Source organism: Phocoena sinus, chromosome 5, assembly GCF_008692025.1.
Source record: "Phocoena sinus isolate mPhoSin1 chromosome 5, mPhoSin1.pri, whole genome shotgun sequence".
Taxonomy (NCBI): Eukaryota; Metazoa; Chordata; class Mammalia; order Artiodactyla; family Phocoenidae; genus Phocoena; species Phocoena sinus.
Genome location: NC_045767.1, coordinates 7,170 through 21,330, shown reverse-complemented (window position 1 = coordinate 21,330; position 14,161 = coordinate 7,170). Strand labels below are relative to the sequence as shown.

Here is a 14,161-nt window from a genome sequence, read left to right as displayed (position 1 = left end):
TGTCCATCCTGTGTGTCTTATTTAGGAGGAAATCATAATGCAGAAGCCACACTTGAGGAGAGAGGGGTTAGCTTCACATCGTTGATGGACAGCTGAGTGGCTATATACATTGTTTAGAAGCTTTCTGCATAGGAGATTTCTATTTAACACCATTCATCAAAACTATGTAATTTATTTTTACCAGTTGGGACATGTGAATATTATTGTAAACTTTTGGTTATAATGCAGCACTACATTATTAGACTGCTTAGTTAATTCTTGCTTTGGCTGTTGAGAGCTTTTCCATTTGCTCTTGTTTTCATTTTACATAATTTTTCTTTTGTGGGTTTTTACAATTTTTGGTACTTCTTTACTTTCTGATTTTTTTTTTCTTCTCTTTTTTTTTTTTGCAGTACGCGGGCCTCTCACTATTGTGGCCTCTCCCATTGCGGAGCACAGGCTTCGGATGCGCAGGCTCAGCGGCCATGGCTCACGGGCCCAGCTGCTCTATGGCATGTGGGATCTTCCCGAACCAGGGCACGAACCCGTGTCCCCGCATCGGCAGGCGGACTCTCAACCACTGCGCCACCAGGGAAGCCCAACTTTCTAATATTCTAAGATTATCCTGCTTCATATATTTACTGTCTCAGTCCTAGCATCAGCCCTTTCTTCAAAGAGCCCTTGTTCCTTTTATTAGAGAATGGTATTAAAAACTTACATGTGGGAGCTAACTATGCTCAGCTGACAGTACATAGAAATAAATACATGCATGTATCCCAGCCTGTGCATGTACACATAATTATAAAGATTTCCATGTGGAACTATGTGTAGGCTAAAGAGAGTTTATACTGATATCTCCAACCGGATCTGTTATGACATGGATATTGTAACCTTCTCCCTTTGTTTGACTGTAACATCCAACTCCAGTGGTAAGAAACCTGGCTTCCACCATTTGTCATTTATGAAATTCAGTGCTTGTTCCCATTCGACGACTGATATCGTAGTTTCAGTACTGTTAGCTGCTACCCCTCATGGGAAAGAACATAGAGTCCACTGTGTATGTATGACACATTTTGTCTTTGGCCACAGATTCTGTACATTTCCATAGTTAACTTAGGTCAGCCCATTTGTCCCACTACCAACAGCAAGTTTTTTCATACATTTCTGAATCAGTTAGATTCTTTGTTACCTTCTGTATTCCAGTCTTTGACACTCCCATATCCTAGGTAGCTAAGTTTGAATAGATTGTAAATTACTTGTTGGGTTGTAAAAATCTGTGGGTGTAGCCAAATGCATAGTGACAGGTATTCACCACTAAAGTATCATATGGACTATTTCAACCACATATTCCGTAAACTGTTTACCATGTCAGTTTTGCCTTTTCTAGAATGTCATATAAAGGAGGTCATACAGTGTGTAGCTCTTCAGACTGGATTCTTTCACTTAGCAATGTAAGTGTTAGATGCATCTATTTTTTTTTTTGCACGGGTTGATGGTCATCCTTTCCTTTATATCTCTGAATAGTATTGCACTCCATGTATATGAGAGGAAAAATAATTTTCCCTCTACACTTCTATGTTCTTTATTGAGATCCCCCTTGTAATGAAAAAGAGATGAACTGGAGAAAAAAATCAGAAGTTTAATATATACCATGCGTACCTCCTGTATACTTGAAAGATATCCAGGAAAACTGAGTCACTCCCTGAAATGGCCCAGGCCGTTACCTTAAATGCTATCTTCAGAACAAAAGAAAGATGTTAGGGAATGGAGGCAGCCATTTAAGGGATGTTATTAGTCAAAGCCCAGTAAACAAGGGTATGGTTGTTACACAGATTTACATCCAGGTCTATTTCATTGAAAAGCTTTTTTTTTAATTTTTTAAACATTTATTTATTTGGCTGCCCTGGGTCTTAGTTTGCGGCCTGTGGAATCTTTAGTTGCGGCATGTGGGCTCTTAATTGCAGCATGCAGGATCTAGTTCCCTGACCAGGGATTGAACCCTGGTCCCCTGCATTGGGAGCATGGAGTCTAACCACTGGACCAGAAGGGAAGTCCCAACAACTTTTCTTGATATTTAGTCATCATTCAATTCCTGGTCCAGAGAGAGACATAGCCGTACAATGGAGATATCCTTAATAAATGTAAATTTACCTCCTAAAAGAGCATTTTCTACTTGGTTTTTGAAAGATACTCCTGGTTCTGGTGTTTCTTAAATTAATCAGTCCAAAATAATCCTTTTGTCAAATGGGCATATTTTGGGGGTGGTGTATTCTGCTCCCCTTGACATGTATGTGCCCTAATTGCTTACGAATCCATCTACAGAAGGACATCCTGATATCTTTAAGTTTTTAGCCATTGTGAATAGAGCTGCTGTGCATTACTTGATGCTAGTTTTGGTTTGAACACAGTGTTTCAAAGCAGTTGTCTAAATACAAGAGGTACACTTCTTGGATCATAAGGTGAGACTTTTTAGATTTGGAAAAAACTGCCAAACTGTCTTCCAGAGTTGTTTGTGCATGCATTCCACCAGCATCTTGAGTATATTCTTGTATGCTTATTTACTGCTTGTTTATCTTCTTGGGCCAGGTGTGTGTTTCAACCTTTACCAAATTTTAATGGCGGTTGTTGGCATAATTTGAGTACAAATCCCTTTATCAGATATGTGTTTTGGAAATAGTTTCTTGCAGTTTGTGGATTGTTTTCCGGTTTTCTGAATAAGGTCACCAGACCCAAAGTCATGTAGATTATCTTTTTTGTTCCTAGGATTTTTATAGTTTGGTAATTTAAATTTGTCTATGGGCATTTTGAGTGAATTTTGGTTTAAGTCGTTAAAGTTTGTGTCTACATCATTTCATTACATATGGTTTGCAATTAATTGCTCCTTAACCCTCTCTTGGGAAGATACAGTGAGATACTTGGCTCCATTTCAGTTTGATTTCCAAACTTAGTTTATACAGCAGAACTGCCTTCCAGATGAGGCCTCTGGGTTTGTGAGTGCGGCACTCCCGGCAATTTTCTCACAACCCACAGGGGGCGCCGAACCACCTGTCTGACCCTGGGGGCACAGGTGCACCCTGCCCCATACTTTGCTCTGTGACAAGCAGATATGAGCTTTGTCTCCTGTCAGGGCTTAGGTTTCTGGACCATTAGGCATTGTCCACACTGACAGGAGCTGGGTTTTCTCAGGAACTACTGGTGAGGAGACTCCACAAGAGGAAAACATGAGCAAGTGTGGAGAATCCTCCTGTGCAGCTGACTGCTGGGCGGGTGGGGTGCATCTTCAGGGCACTCAGCAGAGCAAGGGTTTAATGTGGAATACTGTGCGCTTTTAGTTAGTTTTATGTGCAGTGTAGATGGTGACCAGTGTCGTTCTTTGGAGACTGGTGTCTAGTATTCCTGGCAGTGTTTGTTGATGGCTTTAGGTAGAATAAACATTTTTTTTTAACATCCTTATTGGAGTATAATTGCTTTACAGTGGTGTGTTAGTTTCTGCTTTATAGCAAAGTGAATCAGTTATATATATACTTGTGTTCCCATATCTCTTCCCTGTTGCATCTCCCTCCCTCCCAGCCTCCCTATCCCACCCCTCTAGGTGGTCACAAAGTACTGAGCTGATCTCCCTGTGCTATGTGGCTGCTTCCCACTAGCTATCTGTTGTACGTGGTAGTGTATATATGTCCATGTCACTCTCTCACTTTGTCACAGCTTACCCTTCCCCTCCCCATATCCTTAAGTCCATTCTCTAGTAGGTCTGTGTCTTTATTCCTCTCTTACCCCTAGATTCTTCATGACATTTTCTTTTTCTTAAGTTCCATATGTATATATGTCAACATATGGTATCTGTCTTTCTCCTTCTGACTTACTTCACTCTGTATAAGAGACTCTAGGTCCATCCACCTCATTACAAATCACTCAATTCCATTTCTTTTTATGGCTGAGTAATATTCCATTGTATCCATGTGCCACATCATCTTTATGCTACATCCGATAATGGACACTTAGGTTCTTTCCATCTCCTGGCTATTGTAAGTAGAGCTGCAATGAGATTTTGGTACATGACTCTTTTTGAATTACGGTTTTCTCAGGGTATATGCCAGTAGTGGGATTGCTGGGTCATATGGTAGTTCTATTTGTAGTTTTTTAGGACCTCCCTACTGTTCTCCATAGTGGCTATACCAATTCCCATTCCCACCAGCAGTGCAAGAGTGTTCCCTTCTCTCCACACCCTCTCCAGCATTTTATTGTTTCTAGAGTTTTTGGTGAGGCCATTCTGATGGTTGTGAGGATGGTATCTCATTCAAGTTTTGATTTGCATTTCTCTAATGATTAATGACATTGAGCATTCTTTTGTGTGTTTGTTGGCAATCTGTATATCTTCTTTGGAGAAATGTCTATTTAGGTCTTCTGCCCATTTTTGGATTGGGTTGTTTGTTTTTTTGTTTGTTTGTTGTTATTGAGCTGCATGAGCTGCTTTGTAATTTTGGAGATGAATCCTTTGTCAGTTACTTCATTTGCACAATATTGTCTCCCATTCTGAGGGTTGTCTTTTCGTCTTGTTTATGTTTTCCTTTGCTGTGCAAAAGCTTTGCAGTTTCACTAGATCCCATTTGTTTATTTTTGTTTTTATTTCCATTTCTCTAGGAGGTGGGTTCAAAAAGGATCTTGCTGTGATTTATGTCATAGATTGTTCTGCCTATGTTTTCCTCTAAGAGTTTGACAGTTTCTGGCCCTAAATACGTCTTTTAATCCATTTTGAGCTTATTTTTGCTGTATGGTATTAGGAGTGATGTAATCTCATACTTTTGCATGTACCTGTCCAGTTTTCCCAGCACCACCTATTGAAGAGGCTGTCCTTTCTCCACTGTACATTCCTGCCTCCTTTATCAAAGATAAGGTGACCACATGTGCGGGGGGATTATCTCTGGGCTTTCTGTCCTCTTCCATTGATGTATATTTCTGTTTTTGTGCCAGTACCATACTGTCTTGATTACTGTAGCTTTGTAGTATAGTCTGAAGTCAGGGAGCCTGATTCGTCCAGCTCTGTTTTTCGTTCTCAAGATTGCTTTGGCTATTCGGGGTCTTTTTGTGTTTCCATACAAATTGTGAAATTTTTTGTTCTAGTTCTGTGAAAAATGCCAGTGGTAGTTTGATAGGGATTGCATTGAATATGTAGCTTGATTTGGGTAGTAGAATCATTTTCACAATGTTGATTCTTCCAATCCAAGAACATGGTATACCTCTCCATCTCTTTGTATCATCCTTAATTTCTTTCATCAGTGTCTTATAATTTTCTGCATACAGGTCTTTTGTCTCGTTAGGTAGGTTTATTCCTAGATGTTTTATTCTTTTTGTTGCAGTGGTAAATGGGAATGTTTTCTTGATTTCACTTTCAGATGCTTTCATCATTAGTGTATAGGAATGGCAGAAATTTCTGTGCATTAATTTTGTATCCTGCTACCTTACCAAATTCATTGATTAGCTCTTGTAGTTTTCTGGTAGTATCTTTAGGATTCTCTATGTATAGTATCATGTCATCTGCAAAGAGTGATAGCCTTACTTATTCTTTTCCGATTTGGATTCCTTTTATTTCCTTTTCTTCTCTGATTGCTGTGGATAAAACTTCCCAAACTATGTTGAATAGAGTGGTGAGAGTGGGCAACCTTGTCTTGTTCCTGATCTTAATGGAAATGCTTTCAGTTTTTCACCATTGAGGACAATGTTGGCTGTGAGTTTGTCATATATGGCCTTTATTAAGTTGAGGAAAGTTCCCTCTATGGCTACTTTCTGGAGGGTTTGTATCATAAATGGGTGTTGAATTTTGTCAAAAGCTTTCTCTGCATCTACTGAGATGACCATGTGGTTTTTCTCCTTCAGGTTTGTTACTGTGGTGTATCACGTTGATTGATTCGCGTACATTGAAGAATCCTTGCGTTCCTGGAATGAACCCCACTTGATCATGGTGTATGATGATCCTTTTAATGTGCTGTTGGATTCTGTTTCCTAGTATGTTGTCGAGGATTTTTGCATCTATGTTCATCAGTGATATTGGCCTGTAGTTTTCTTTCTTTGTGGCATCCTTCTCTGGTTTTGGTATCAGGGGGATGGTGGCCTCGTAGAATGAGTTTGGGAGTGTTCCTCCCTCTGCTATATTTTGGAAGAGTTTGAGAAGGATAGGTGTTAGCTCTTTTCTAAATGTTTGATAGAATTCGCCTGTGAAGCCATCTGGTTCCGGGCATTTGTTTGTTGGAAGGTTTTTAATCACAGTTTCAATTTCGTGCTTGTGATTGGTCTGTTCATATTTTCTATTTCTTCCTGATTCAGTCTTGGCAGGTTGTGCATTTCTACGAATTTGTCCATTTCTTCCGGGTTGTCTGTTTTATTGGCCTAGAGTTGCTTGTAGTAATCTCTCATGATCTTTTGTATTTCTGCAGTGTCAGTTGTTACTTCTCCTTTTTCATTTCTAATTCTATTGATTTGAGTCTTCTCCCTTTTTTTCTTGATGAGTCTGGCTAATGGGTTATCAATTTTGTTTATCTTCTCAAGGAACCAGCTTTTAGTTTGATTGACCTTTGCTATCGTTTCCTTCATTTCTTTTTCATTTATTTGTGATCTGATCTTTATGATTTCTTTCCTTCTGCTAACTTACGGGTTTTTTGTTCTTCTTTCTCTAATTTCTTTAGGTGCAAGATTAGGTTGTGTTTTCGAGATGTTTCCTGTTTCTTAAGGTAGGATTGTATTGCTCTAAACTTCCCTCTTAGAACTGGTTTTGCTGCATCCCATAGGTTTTGGGTCGTCGTGTCTCCATTGTCATTTGTTTCCAGGTAATTTTTTGATTTTGTCTGTGATTTCTTCAGCGATCATTTCGTTATTAAGTAGTGTATGGTTTAGGCTCCATGTGTTTGTATGTTTTACAGAACTTTTCCTGCAATTGATGTCTAGTCTCATAGCGTTGTGGTCGGAAAAGATACTTGATACAATTTAAATTTACTTAAATTTACCGAGGCTTGATTTGTGACCCAAAATATGATCTATCCTGGAAAATGTTCCATGAGCATTTGAGAAAAATATGTATTCTGTTGTTTTTGGATGGAATGTCCTATAAATATCAATTAAGTCCCTCTTGTTTAATGTATCATCATTTAAAGCTTGTGTTTCCTTATTTATTTTCATTTTGGATGACGTGTCCATTGGTGAAAGTGGGGTGTTAAAGTCACCTACCCTGAATGCGTTACTGTCCATAACCCCTTTTATGGCCGTCAGTATTTGCCTTATGTATTGAGGTGCTCCTATGTTGGGTACATAAATATTTACAATTGTTATATCTTCCTCCTGGATTGATCTGTTGATTGTTATGTAGTTTCCTTCTCTGTCTCTTCTAATTCTAGTCTTTATTTTAAAGTCCTATTTTGTCTGATATGAGAATTGCTGCTCCAGCTTTCTTTTGGTTTCCATTTGCATGGCATATCTTTTTCCATCCCCTCACTTTCAGTCTGTATGTGTCTCTAGGTCTGAAGTGGGTCTCTTGTAGACAGCATATATATATATATGGGTCTTCTTTTTGTATCCATTCAGCCAGTCTGTGTCTTTTTGGTGGGAGCATTTAATCCATTTTCATTTTAAGGTAAATATCAATATGTATGTTCCTATTCTTATCTTGTTAATTGTTTTTGGGTTGTGTTTATTATCAGGTCTTTTCCTCCTCTTGTGTTCCTTGCTTAGAGAAGATCCTTTAGCATTTGTTGTAATGCTGGTTTGGTGGTGCTGAACTCTCTCAGCTTTTGCTTGTCTCTAAAGCTTTTAATTTCTCCATCAAATCTGAATGAGATCCTTGCTGGGTAGAGTAATCTTAGTTGTAGTTTTTTCTCCTTCATCACTTAAATATGTCCTGCCAGTCCCTTCTGGCTTGCAGAGTTTCTTCTGAAAGATCAGCTATTAACCTTATGGGGATTCCCTGTGTGTCATTGTTGTTTTTCCCTTGCTGCCTTTTAATATGTGCAGCCTGCTATGCTATAGAGGTAAAGGGGAAACTCAACTTGAGTACTTGCCTCGAGGTAAGGCCCTGAGTAGACATGCACAAAGGGAGGAATGCGGCTGTTTCCATGAGGTCTTCATCGGGGTTCTGCCGTATTTTAAAGGAAGTACCCTTTTCAGGACTCCTAGGCCTCTCCGGTGTGCATCAGTTCCCGGCAGGATCACTGAGTACCTCCAGACCGCTGTGGGCTTGCTGAGCAACATCGCGGCCAGTACGTTGGTCCCTCGGAGGCTCTCTGCATGCTGAGAGATGGGCGACACACTGCAAGTTACTTCAGGAGAGCTAAATTTCCAGAGCCCTCGAACAGCCTCAGGACCACATTTCTGGCCAGTAGGACGTGCCATGGAAGTCTTCATCATGGCCCTGGTCTGAGCTGCCATGGGAAAACATTCTGCTTACAATTCCTCGAGGACCTCGTACGTGAAGTCACTCTGCTGGAGGAGAGATTCAGCATCCTATCGTGCTGTGTCTCTAACGGGACACTCAGCGTGAGCAAGTGCCTCAAGGTAAGGCCCTGAATTCCCATGCAGAAGCGGAAGAATGCAGAGGTTTCCATGAGGCCGTAGCCGCTAGCTCTGCCGTATTTTAATGAGTACACTTTTCAGGACACCAAGGAGCCTCGTGAGGGCACCCTATCCCCTGCAAGAACACTGAATACCGGCATGCTCCCCTGGGCCTGCTAAGCAACATCCAGGCCTGTAGCCCTTTGGAGTCACTCTGTGTGTGCCGAGTGAAGGGAACACACTGCACCCTTTCTTGGGAGAGCCTGATATCCCCAGCACTCCCGCAGGTTCATGAATACTGCTCTAGCAAGTTCCAACATGCCATGGGAGTCGGAATTACTGCCCTAGTCTGAGCGGAACTGAGAAGAGCACTCGGCTTCGCATTTCATCTATGACCTCCTACGTGAAGTCACCCTGCCTCTAGGGGAAAGTCAGCTTGCGTCCTGACTGCCACTAAAGCCCGGTTGCTCATGTAACACTGCCGGCTTTTGAAGAGCCACAGGCCTGGAGGCCTAGCTAGGGCGTACCTTGGTTGAGGCAGTTCGCTAGTTGCAGAACACACTGCTTCGAGAAGTTGATTGAGGGAAGGAACCACTGTGTAATCTGTGTCTCTTTTGAGTTGTGAGAAACCACAGGGATGGATGCTGCATGTGCCCATGGAAATGGGGACCTGATGGAACTAGCCTTGGTTTCCCAGTTTGAAAGCTCCATTCGTGCTGCCTTGAATCTACCTGAAATTGACTGCTCTTGACAGGCCTCTAGCCATTGTAGGCATGCTCTGGGAAGAAACGAGATTTCTGTTCCTAAACTAGTTGCTTCCATGGCCGTGGTGGAGCTCATACTCCATGCTCTAGAGCTGACGGGAAACTCAAGGTGACTATTTGCCTGGAGGTAAGGCCCTGAGAAGCCTTGCAGAAAGGGAGGCATGCGGCTGTTTCCACGAGTTCTTACTCGCTGTTCTGCTTTATTTTAAAGGAAGTACGCTTTTCAGGACTCCTAGGCCCCTCCGATGTGCATCATTTTCCCTCCAGGGTCACTGAGTACCGCCAGACCCCTGTGGGCCTCCTGAGCAACATCGAGGCCGATAGGTTCCTCAGAGGCCCTCTGTGTATGCCAAGTGATGGGCAACACACGGCACGTTACTTCAGGAGAGCTACGTTTCCAGAGCCCTCGTACAGCATCAGCGCCACATTTCTAGCCAGTCCAACGTGCCCTAGAAGTCTTCGTCATGGCCCTCGTCTGAGCTGCCATGAGAAAACACTCTGCTTAAAGTTCTTCGAAGACCTCGTACCTGAAGTCACTCTACTCAAGGAGAAAGTCAGCATCCTACCATGCTGTGTGCTCACGGGACACTCAGCGTGAGCACTTGCCTCGAGGTAAGGCCCCGAATTGCCATGCAGAAGCGGAGCTGTGCAGCAGTTTCCATGAGGCCATAGTCGCTGCTCTGCATTATTTTAAAGGCAGTACACTTTGAAGGACCCCTAAGAGCCTCGCGTGTGCACCGTATTCCCTGCAAGAACACTGAGTACCCACAGGTTCCCCCGGGCCTGCTAAGCAACATCCAGGCCCATATCCCTTCGGAGTCTCCCTTTATATCCCAAGTGTACGGCAACACACTGCACTCTTTTTTGCGAGAGCTTGATTTCCCCAGCACTCACACATGTTCACAAACTCCGTTTTAGCACATGCAACATGCCGTGGAAGTCGGACTCATTGCCCTAGTCTGAGCTGCACTGAGAAAATCCCTCGGGTTCGCATTCCATCTAGGACCTCCTGCCTGAAGTCACGCTGCCTCGAGGAGAAAGTCAGCTTGCGTTTCGACTGCCACTAAAGCCCAGTTCTTTGTGTAACACTGCAGGCTTTTGAAGAGCCACAGGCCCGGAGGCCTAGCTAGGGTGTAGCTTGGTTGAGGCAGTTCGCTAGATGCAGAACACTGTCCTTCGAAGCGTTGATTTAGGGAAGGAACCACTGTGTAACCTGTGTCTCTTTTGACTTGTTAGAAACCACAGGGATGTATGCTGTGTGTTCCCATGGAAGTGGGGCCTGATGGAACTAGTGTTACCTTCCCATTTTGAAAGCTCCATGCATGCTGCCTTGAAGCTACCTGACGTTCTCTGCTGTTGACAGGCCTCTAGCCACTGTAGGCCTGGCTCTGGGAAGAAAATGAGTTTCCTCTGTCTAAACCAGGTGCTCCCAAGGCTGGGGTGGAGCTCAGCCTGTCATGCTCTAGTGCTAAAGGAAACTCAACGTGAGTACTTGCGTCAAGGAAAGGCTCTGAGTATCCGTACAGAAAGAGAGGCATTCAGCTATTTCTATAAGGTCATATTCACTCTCCTGCTGTAGTTTAAAGGAAGTACCCTTTCAGGACTCCTAGGACCTTGGGTGTGCATCATTTCCCTCCAGGATCACTGAGTACCTGCAGACACCTGTGGGCCTGCTGAGCAACATCGAGGCCCATAGTTTGGTCCCTCGGAGGCTCTCTGTGTATGCCGAGTGATGGCCAACACAGTGCATGTTACTTAAGGAGAGCTCCATTTCCAGAGCTCTCGAACTGCCTCGGGACCACATTTCTGGCCGGTCCGACGTGCCATGGTAGTGTTCGTCATGAATGAGCCTCCATGGGAAAACATTCTGTTTACAATTCTTCGAGGACCTTGTACCTGAAGTCACTCTGCTGAAGGAAAAATTCACCATCCTATCATGCTGTGTCGCTAACGGGACACTCAGCGTGAGCGCTTGCCTCGATGTAAGGCCCTGAATTGCCGTACAGAAGCGGAGGCGTGCAGCGGTTTCCATGAGGCCGTAGCCGCTGCTCTGCATTATCTTAGCAGCAGTATGCTTTTCAGGACACCTAGGAGCCTCGCGTGGGCACCCTACTCCCGGCAGGAATAGTGAGTACCCCCAGGCTCCTCTGGGCCTGCTAAGCAACATCCAGGCCCGTAGTCCTTCAGAGTCACTCTGGGTATGTTGCGTGTAGGGCAGCACACTGCACTCTTTTTTTGGAGAACTTGAATTCCTCAGCTGTGGAATCAGTTGCTTTTTCATGGTGCCTATTCTTCCCCTCAGCGTCCCCTGCTGGTTATTCTCTGGTCTGGTGACTGCCGGCCAAACCAACACCTGTAGCTGTTCAAGGAAACAGCGTCCTTCCTCAAGGAGGCTCACCACCCCACACCCTGGTCTGGCCTGCCCACCCCAGCCCCTTGGCCTCCTGTTGACTTAGTTGTTCCCCTGAATGTTCCGTGTCATAGCACGTGTCACACCACACTGTTATTTTCTGTCTGTCCTTTCCACTAGTTGTTGGTTTCCTGTTGGTCTGCCTGGCTGGCTGACAGAGGAATGGATCCTGGACCTGTTGTCCTAGAACAGAACGGGCAGGGCAAACCTTTCTCTCTCCATGTGCCCGCAGTCTTGGTGGAGTACAGGGCCTGGGACAAGGTGGGCCTGGGATCTGGGGGACCTTCCAGATACAAGTTGTTCTGTGAAGGTGGATTCTGCCTGATATCTTTAGCTAACCACGTAACGTGGCCGTTACTCCGTGGCAGAAGGCGTTTAGGCCTGTAGAGGAACTGCTTGCAGATAGGAATACCTACCAATGTTTAATTCCCAAGGGACTTCCTAAATAACCAGCTAATTCCCAGTGAAAAAAATCATTCTTTAGTCTTTAACTACAGACTGGTTAAATGTTATTATGTACAATTAAAGGTTGAAGGACAGACACAGTGGAATCACCCCAAGAAAAATAGTTCCAGAGAGAAAGTGTAGTTGGTAAATGGAATTGGTGTGGAGTATAGATCTGAAGCACCTGTGTTCCCACAGTGGCGACTCATGTGATCATGCAGTGCCTGGGAGTTGTAATGCGATCTACTAGCTACACTTTTATGAGCTCTTGTGGGGGCAGGAGTCTGCCAGCGTTGACAGAAGAGGCTTGAGGCTACTTGGGGCGCCCAGTGAGAGAGAGTGCGGCCAGCTCTGCACTCAGGCAGACTGTCTGGATACTTGTCACTATGGCTTGACCTATACAGCCAATCTCATCGTTTCTGCCCTCCCTCCTCTCTCCCCAGATTGCTGCTCCTAGACGCTCCCCGTGATGTGCCCCCTGTCTGCCATCCCACTCCACCTGCCCAGCAGTCACCCAGTCTCATCTACCGCCTGTACATGGTCCCCTGGCGCGATATTGTTCTGGCGTCTGCTTGGATGCGTGCAGCCTTTCCTAGCTGCTCTCTTTGGGGCCTCGCTCCCCTGCATCGTCCTCACAGGGGCCCAGGGCTCGCTCTAAACCCTGGAGCCTCCCAACGCTCTATCAGGGCCGCTCCCCTGTTCCCACCAGCAGCTCAGCCCCCGTCCTCAGGGGCCTGTGGTCCTGTCCACACAGTGTCTCCCAGGCCTGTCTTGTGAGGCAGCCTCACTGGCCGGAGCCCTGGGTCCCTTCCCTACCTCACCAATCCTCCTCCTCCTGCAGCTGCCCCTCCCACCCCGCATCCCCCATAGGGATCCTCGACTGTGGCTGGCTCTGGCACTTCCACTCTGGGGAGGGGCACAGGAATTATCCTCTGTCTCCCCCATCAGCCAGCACCTTGAGAACAGAAATTCTGCTTTTATGTATTTATTTATTTAGGCCGGGTCATGCAGCATGTGGGATTTTAGTTCCCCCACCAAGGACTGAACCTGCCCCCCTGTGGTGGAAGCCCTGAGTCTTCACCGCTGAACCACCAGGGAAGTCCCAGAGATTCTGCATTTGAACTCTGTATCTGCCCAGTTTCTGTGTCCTGTGTTCCTGAACGGCACGTGTTTGTAGAAGGGAGGTAAGATGTGTGGACTCTCTTTTCTGGTTGTTGGCTGAGTATCTAATGTCCACTGTGCGTCATGTAAGGGCCAAGACCAAGTACTCGGTTCCTGCTGTGACCCGTGCTTCTGCTAACACATACTGCACAGGTTAAGTACCTCAGAGTCCTAGCTGAACAGCTAATAGAGAGACAGGTCTCACCGTTCCTTCTCCACCTGTATCTTACAGAGGTGGAAAGTAGGAACTAAAGCCTAGCAAGGCACGGACCAAGGCAATCCTAAAACTGCAAAGTCACCTGTGTTGATTCCAGCCAGCTTTAATAAGTAAATCCGTGACTCTTGTAAGAAGAGATTTCAGAAGATGTGTACCTTCTACAGAATTCACATTTAGTGAGGGGCGTGTGAAAAGGTATACACAATTTTAATCCTTTTATTTTACTAATAGCGTATCTTAATGATTGAAAAATAGACATTCCCGTAAATAAAAAGAAAACCAGAAAGTACTCATACTTTACACACCTAGTGTTCACGATCTAATGGGCCTGCTTTGCCTTCCCTCTCTCGTCTATCTGAGTCTCCACGATGGACAGGACTCACCTGGTGCAAGTGACGTGGGGTCTGAGTCTCCACGATGGACAGGACTCACCTGGTGCAAGTGACGTGGGGTCAAGCTTGACTGTTGGTTTTCTGCTCCGCCTCTGCTTCCTCTCTGCATCCTGGACTATAAAAAAGATGAAAGAAATGTCTGCTCTGGTTTCTGACTGTTTCATCTCCAACTTAACTTCAATCTGTGGTTGTGGAGGGCCTCAGAAGTCGGGAAGGTCCCCGCCGCCAACATGGGGAGGGTGGGGCTGGACCCAGGTTC

General features: G+C 44.7%; 1 long non-coding RNA gene across 1 annotated transcript; it reads left to right on the top strand.

The window, feature by feature from the left end:
- Window positions 1–9,386: 9,386 nt before the first annotated feature.
- Window positions 9,387–13,844, top strand: LOC116753853. Its single transcript, XR_004349886.1, has 3 exons — window positions 9,387–11,405; window positions 13,130–13,316; window positions 13,526–13,844. It is a non-coding gene; the product is annotated as an uncharacterized LOC116753853 (long non-coding RNA).
- Window positions 13,845–14,161: the final 317 nt, after the last annotated feature.